Below are 8514 nucleotides of genomic sequence, written 5' to 3'. Positions count from 1 at the left end.
AGAGAATTAGCCTGTGCAGCAGTGAGTCATCTAAAGAGATTAAACTAATAGACATTGCTGCTGTTTCATTAGTTGGTGGGAGAAGGAACACATCCACTCTAGAGGAATCATTTTACTATGTAATGGCGCCTTGCATTTATAAATTGTAATAGTTGTCTAATGTTTAATTTAAATATGTAACTTAGAGCTAATAAATGAGGTGATCAAGACTTTCACTATAATTTAAAAACTTGACTATTGTAGAAGTTACACTTGGACTGTTTTTTCCCTGGAAAATGGAGAATGACTTTTTATGTGCGTGTATTTTTATGTAATTAGCATTCTTGGCTCAGGGAAAACATTTCCCAAAGCGATAAAATTGAACATTAAAGATTAAAATTTAATGTATTTGCAAGTAAAAAAAAAGATGACACCATCTCTGTCACTATTTCAAATAAGTAAACATTTTTAAAATAAATAAAGGTGCATCAGATGCTGACATCCCATATTAGAGCCCCAGTTCCAGTCCCACCTACTCCACTTCCAATCTGCCTTCTGCTAATGCACCTTTGAAAGCAGTGGATGATGGTCCCTGCCAGCCACGTGAGAGGGCCAGATGGAGTTCCAAGACCCCTGGCTTCTGCCTTGTCCAGTCCCAGCAACTGGAACAATTTGGCGAAGTGAACCAGTACGTGGAAGGTCTACTCTCTTTCCCTTGCTCTCTGTCACTCTGCCTTTCAAATAAATAATTTTTTATGTTGTTGTTAAAAAAAAAAAAAGGCACCAGCACAAGCCTGGAGAGAACTGTTTCCTTAAATTCTGTGCCCCGTGAAACTCTCTTGCATTTGTTCTGTTCCCACCCTCCTCAATACACATTGCCTGCCACTCCTCGGTTACAAGGCCTTCTTCATTCATTATCTCAAAGGAGAAAAGCTGTTGCACACACCCTAAAGCAGACTTCCTCTCTGCTGTGTCATTGAAGAATCAGAGAAGGTAAATAAATGTTGAGAAGTACTCAGTAGAATGAAGTGATCATTAAAGAGCAGCCCCTTCCTCATCTCTTCCTTTTTGGAAAGGGAGAACCTGGATCACGTGGAGTTTGGCTAGCCCACATAGTTAGAAAGCATAAAAGTGATCTATGCGGATCTATATGGAACAACGTGTAGAAGGAGACCTTGGTTGCTATCATCATGAAAGGTTATCAGCAGGCACAGCCAGGGACCAGTATCAGTGCTTTGCCATCTGCAGTGATCACAGAGTACCCCAGTCTCTGGTTTATTGAGGATGCAAGATCTCAACTAAAATGGCCAACCAAAAATCTGTATGTTACTTGACAATCATAAAATAATCGAGTACCAAAATAAGAAAGGAAACTTCTTGTCCTTCAGCTTCTACTTTTTCCCAGTACTATCCCAGCCACCCTAGCATTTTGTCAGAATTCCAAGGTTGGAGGTTGGTACCAGGCAGAATCAGAAAATACAATCAAATTACTAAAAAGCAAATTGTTGGGGCCGACACCGTGGTACACTTGGCTAATCCTCCACCTACAGTGCTGACATCCCATATGGGCACCAGGTTCTAGTCCCAGTTGCTCCTCTTCCAGTCCAGCTCTCTGCTGTGGCCCAGGAAGGCAGTGGAGGATGGCCCAAGTGCTTGGGCCCCGCACCCGCGTGAGAGACCAGGAGGAAGCACCCGACTCCTGGCTTTGCATTGGCACAGCTCCACCGTAGCGGTCATTTGGGGGGTGAACCAATGGAAGGAAGACCTTTCTGCCTAACTCTGCCTGTCCAAAAAAAAAAAAAATCATAGCACAGCTATTTTTGTTGATCTACAAATCAACTGCTACTCTGGTAAATACAAGACAATATACCAAGATAGAAAAAGTTTATGGAAAGAATATAATTAAAAGTTAGTTTTCGTATAAAACTTTTTGTAACCCATGCACACTTTTTATAATACATATTTTCTATGATCTTTTGAAGAGCCTTAATATTACCTGAATAAGTTTCTTTTTCATGATTGCAAGCCTTTACAATCTACTACTAGAGACCTGATATTTGTACTAAATAAGAAACTGCCTCTCAAACAAATTTTGGATAAAAGCTATAAAATCACTTTAGAGTTAAATAAGATTAGAAAAATCAGAAAGATAGCAAAGTGAATGTGTATGAAGAGACCTAAATTAACCGTCAATAAAGGAGCATCTTGGAGCACATGGCAATGCCAGTGTAATGTGACAGCTGACTCTGGAGAGGAACATATCCTTAATGAGGCTATGCAAAGAGTGCATTCAGGATTTATGACATTCCTTATCCTATGAGAATTTTTTTTTCTTTTCAAAGTGTTTCCTCCCATTAAAAACTCTTCTTGCTATATTTATATGAGAGGGAAATTCACTGCTACCCTCATCAAGCTCGCAGAATTCCAGTGAATAAATGAAAACAATGGGTGAGATCACAGTTGCTGAAAAGGAAAAGCAAGGTCACTGGCCTGGTGAGTAGTGGCCAGCTGCTCCAGGAAGTGCCAGCTCCCATAGGAAAGCTGCTTTCATGCAGTCTCATGCCAGAGAGCCCAACAGAACAATAAGTGGCAGAGATTAGCTGCCAGGAAAATGAGGGAGTCTAGCAGAGCGTATTCAGGCTTCCACTGAGGATGCTCAGGCAGTGATATCTGTGTTGTGATTTAAGGATCGCCCAGATCCCAAATCCCTTCCTGTAACTGAAACACAAAGCTTCAAAATGCTGAGCTTCTTAGTGTTCAATTACTCTAGGTTAGGAACTTCATGCTAAACAAAAATACTCTATATCATATTACACACTTAACATTTGATGTGAGGGTAGATTTTAATTATTCCTATTAAAATAATAACACAATAACAAAAGGAGCAGGTGGAAACATTGGGATGGATATATTTATTACTTTGATGAGTTCATGAATATATAATTATATTCTTCTCCAAAAATTCATTAAACTGCATGCATTAAATATCATAGCTTACAATGTATCAATAATATATCAATAAAGGGATTATTAAAATATTCCTGGGAGGTGACAGATGTTTGAGAGCACTGAAGATATCTTGGCCATGATGAAATAGTCATACCAAAGAATATATGACCTTGGTGGTCATTTTGATATTTTTGAATTTATAGGAAATTTGGAGTTAGACATTGACAAATTTGGAGTTAGACATTGACAATATTAGCCACTAGTTTTCTATTAATGCCAACTTTTTCATTTTATTAACTTTTTTAAAAATTTTATTTCAGGTATACAAGTTTCATGTATTTCATATGTACAGATTCAGGAACACAGTGATACCTCCCACCCTACTCTCCCTCCTATCCATATACCTAGCCTTCTTCCTTCTCCTTCTATTCCCACTCTTAATTTTTTTTTTTTTTTTGGACAGGTAGAGTTAGACAGTGAGAGAGAGAGACAGAGAGAAAGGTCTTCCTTCCGTTGGTTCACCCCCCCTAAATGGCTGCTACAGCCGGCGCACTGCACCGATCTGAAGCCAGGAACCAGGTGGTTCCTCCTGGTCTCCCATGCAGGTGCAGGGCCCAAGTCTTGGGCCATCCTCCACTGCTTTCCTGGGCCACAGCAGAGAGCTGGACTGGAAGAGGAGCAACCAGGACAGAATCCAGCACCCCGACCAGGACTAGAACCTGGGGTGCTGGCACCGCAGGCGGAGGATTAGCCTAGCGAGCGGCGGCACTGGCCACCCACTCTTAATTTTTACAAAGATCTATTTCAATTTACTTTATACTCATAAGATTAACCCCACACTACAAGTTCAACAAATAGTATAAAAAAAAACACATTAACACCAACTAATTGATAATGTTTACTAAATATTTTGTTGGCTTCAGCATGTGAAAAAAGCAGCAACAGGTACCATAAGGATACTTATAAATAGGTAAAAGCATAAGAAAGCTTTATAGACATGCAAAAGATTAAGCTTAATAAATGGATTCTTACAAACTGGTGGAGTACATTTACAATATTATGATTATTAATATTTTCTGATTTCTATGTGATATGCACTAACTTTGTAATAACCATTGTTTCGTGTTAACCAGGCAGAATGATATTGAGTATATATATTATAAATGATATCTCCTGGATGAATGTTTGGCACAGTAGTAAAGATACCTCTTGATAGATCATGTCCCATATTGGAGAATCTAGATTTGAGTCCTCCTCAGCTCCTGACTACGGTTTTTCGCTCATGGGCTCTCTGAGAGGCAGCAGGTGATGGCTCAAGTAGTTGGATTCCTGCCACACATTTGGGAAACCTGGACTTCCCAGATTCTGGCCTTGACCTGACTCAGCCTCAGCTACTAACAGGTATTTGGGGAGTGAACCAGCAGATGGAAGATCTGTCTCTACCTTTCAAATAAAAAATTTTAATAACATAGTAAGTAAATTAATCAAACTAAAAAATAGGGTGTATCCTGAATGGAATAAATTTAAACCTATATTCTAACTGAATATAACATATTTGGATGACAGTCTTTCACATGTTTTCTAATTTTCTTTATAACCTCAGAGGATTTCATTTTTCTATCAACCTTATTTATTATTCATTAAAAGACTGAAGTTCTAAGAACAGAAAGTTCCTTTGAATTTTAACACTTTTACAAATATTTATTAAAAGTGGATTATGTGCTATTCTTAGCGGAATGGAAGCTATAAAGATTAATACTTTATGTTCTAAAGTATAAGTATATATTTACATAAAGTGTACATATAATTTCCTCCATGAAATATTCTATCTTGTCATTCACCTATTGCCATCACACAGGAAATGAATGGATGCATGTAAGGGTGCGTATTGTTATAAATATTAGCATAAATCCTTGGAAGACTTTGAATATTTAAAAAAATAGAATTTTTATTGAAATCTAGGGCCTGACATACTATGACTGACTGATTCAGCTTGTTTTAGTACCACAGTACTTTTGCCAGCTGAGGAACAGGGCGGGTGAAAACAGTAAAACCTGAGTTATCATTATGTGAACAGATCAGGATGGGAGGTGAGCACAAATTAAAGTGTAAGCTTGAAGAGGTACAACTGTCATGTTTCCTGAGGAGCGTTAAACGGGATTTAAAAAAAAAAGCCAAAACCAAGCTTTTCTTTATAATTTGATCAGAGCAGCTATCTTAGATTCTAACGCTGGTTTAGAATGCACGGTTAACACCATTTGTTCTGTTCAGTTGCTCCCAGGATTTAAAATGAATATAAATACTTTGAAAAGAGCATGAACATGTGTGTACTTCCCTCTTACCACTTATGGATGAGTATTGCTTTATCTATTTCTCTCCTCTCTATTACACTCTATAATCCAAAGGGGCACCGTCTGGGAACACAGAAATAATAAAATGTAACCTGGACATTTCTGTTATAAAAGCATATCACCTTATTACAAATGGGAAGGAGAATGAAAATTGAATCAGATCCAAATAAAATGTTGCCCTAAAACAGAAGTTATCAAAAAGACTACTTTTAAAATGGATGTACTTAAAGTTTTGAATATGTCCTTATCTATTGAAAATGAGTTTCCTCATAGAAATGCTTTCACGTGGGCCATCTCTTCTCAGAGACATCCAATAGAGCACACACATCTCCCATAAACAGGGGAAAGTCAAAAAGTTTGTAGAAAATGATATTAAATAGGCTGGATGTTTCACCCAGCAGCTAAGCTGATAGTTGGGATACCAGCATCCCATATGGGAGCATCTGGGTTTGAGGTTCTGCTCTGCTCCCAATTCCAGTTTCTTGCCAATGCACACCTGCTGCCATTCACGTGGCATGGACTGAGTTCCTGGCTCCTTGCTTCTTTGGCCTGGCCCTGCCCTGGCCATTGTGAGCATTTGAGGAGGGACCCAGCAGATGGGAGCTTTCTCTGGTTCACTGCCTCTCAAGATAGAGATAAAAGATAAAAAGCAAGTTAATTTTAATGCTCAAGAAACTTGAAATCTGTGCATGCACATGGACTTCAAAAGAATCAAGGAAAAAAGCATATTATATGAAAAAATGAGCACCTCAAAGTTTGTTTTACCCTAAAATAAATATCTTCAACTTTTTACAGACTTTTGGAACTACATTTGCATGGTAGTTCAATGACCTCAGACAATGCTTTTAATTACTCTGTTTTAAAAGTCACTCAAAATCTCTTACACTCAATTGTTTTCATCTATAATAGAAGAATAATAATACCTACTTCATTTTATGCATAATGTAAAATTTGTACTTCATATAGCTGGAACATTAATTATGAATCTGGTACAGTGCTAAAAGCATACTAAGTACATAATATTTTCTTATTGATTAAATGATAATATTCATATAGCATGGTAATAACATTCATTTATCTCCATTGCCTAATGTAAGGAATTCATTTATATAATAGGTTCAATAGCTAAATTTATAAACACATAAAACAGAACTTGTGAACACCTCCTCATAAATAACTAACATTAAGATAATAGCTAAAGACAATATGAGGCCCTGAAGAATAGCAAAATATTATTTCCTCATTTATCTTAAAATTTAAATTAGTCTGTTTTAAATTATGCATATATTTATATAATAGTACATGCATATAAATTATAAATAAGTACACCTATATTGAGGTGTGCTAAAGAACCCTATTATTAATAAATGTGGAGGTGTTTAGACCCACAGGATATAACGGGGCAACACTTAAACTTGACTTTCGAAATCTCTGCAGGGGTGGTAAACATTTGGCCCGTGGACCACATAAGGCCTGTATGGCCCTGTCTAGGCAATCAACAGGCAAGACTCAAATTCAATGAATCTATGGCAGGGTAGCTTTAAGTTAATAATTTTGTATGGCTCACAAATGGGTGTTACAGACACCCAAATGGCCATTGGCAGATACAAGTTTTCCCATTTCTGCCAGGTTTCACCTCTAAGCTAACTCTCTGCTTATATAATCTAACCTCCAGGTTACCAGCATTTAGGTTTACAATTTTAGGTATGCTTTTGTTCAGGCTTCATTAGAATCATGGGATTTGGAGGCTTTTAAAGATTTTTCAGTTCCCTGTTTCTGCCATCACTGTTCACCATTCACAAATATGGTTACAGATGAGCAAACTAAGCACCAGAAAGTGGAAATGACTTAGTCATGAAGGCATAGCTTTCCCTACTCTGGGTTAGTATTTATTTTCCCTAATCATCCATTACTTGAATTCTTTTCTTGCTGATTCAACCACTTTTCAGAATGTTATAAAGCTAGTAGCTTTATATCCGAGTTTTATATCACCATTTTAAAAACAATCCTATAACTGAAGGTTAAAGTAGTTAAGTTTTCAAAGGTAAAGAACAGGGGCCAGTGCGGTAGCGTAGTAGCCAAGCCTCTGCCTGTGGTACTAGCATCCCATATGGGCTCCAGTGTGTGTCCTGGCTGCTCCACTTCCTATCCAGCTCTCTGCTAATGGCCTAGGAAAGCAGGGGAGGATGGCCTAAGTGCTTGGATCCCTGCACTCACACGGGAGACTTGGAGGAAGCTCCTGGCTTCAGATTGGCCCAGCTTTGCCCTATGAGGCCATTTGGGGAGTGAACCAGTGGATAGAAGACCTCTGCCTCTAAAATAAATAAATCTTTTTAAAAAGTAGTGAAAATCAGGCAAAAAGAGATTGTGTTGAGAAGACATAATTTTCTGCACAGTTTCTTATTTTGATGATGAGAGAATGAGCTAGAAAAGTATGACTTAGGAAGGGAAATCAGAAAGCCACTAGAAGTTTTATTCATTACTATCTGAAATACTAAAACTGAATCTATAAGAGGACTCTTCAAAAAGTCCATGGAAAAATGGAATGAAGTGATGTATTTTTTTTTTTTTGGTGCAAAAACATTCTGAAATCCATGCACGATTTTTAAAAATAACACGTACTTTCCACCACCTTCATGAAACACCTTCATTCAGAGACTTAAAAAGAAAAATGATTACAAAAGTAAAACTGAGAGAAAAATATACCAATGTGGATGTATTTCTCAGAGTTTTTAGATTATTCTCTTCATTTTTAACCCAGTTATTTTTCACTCCGTGTGTTTGCACCTGAGGTATCTGCTTTATGTGGTTATCTTGAAGCTGGATAGATCTACTTATTTTGCCTTAGCCAACAGAAATATTTTAAATCCTAATTCTACTTTATTCTCTCAGGAATTCCCTGGGTTTACATTCTCACACTTCTTGGCAATCCTTCTGCTGGCATTATAATTACAATTAATTGCCTTTGTCAGCTAATATGACAAAACAATGTGCACTAAAATGGAAGATATTTTCAAAAGTAGGCACTATTTCCACTAATGTTTCTAGTCTTTTTTATGGCAGCTTGCATTCTTCTTCTGGAAATACGTGCCTTTCACGTGTAGATCCAGGTCTTTGTTTTAGGAGCAGTGCAGCTGGGAGACCTAAGCCTACTAGAGGTAGGAGTGGCTCACAGCCAAGCCTTAGATCACTAGTTGTGGTTGCTGCAAACCCAAGACTGACTTCCTCCCCACCT

General features: G+C 37.7%; 1 protein-coding gene across 5 annotated transcripts in view; it reads right to left on the bottom strand.

Annotated features, from left to right (window-relative positions):
- The window catches only part of THSD7A (thrombospondin type 1 domain containing 7A), a 689693-nt gene that overhangs the window by 250643 nt on the left and 430536 nt on the right, over positions 1-8514 (bottom strand). The window lies entirely within an intron of this gene.

Source organism: Oryctolagus cuniculus, chromosome 16 (assembly GCF_051225735.1).
Source record: "Oryctolagus cuniculus isolate XC-2025 breed Fujian yellow rabbit chromosome 16, ASM5122573v1, whole genome shotgun sequence".
Classification (NCBI taxonomy): Eukaryota; Metazoa; Chordata; class Mammalia; order Lagomorpha; family Leporidae; genus Oryctolagus; species Oryctolagus cuniculus.
This window is presented reverse-complemented; position numbering and strand designations above follow the sequence as displayed.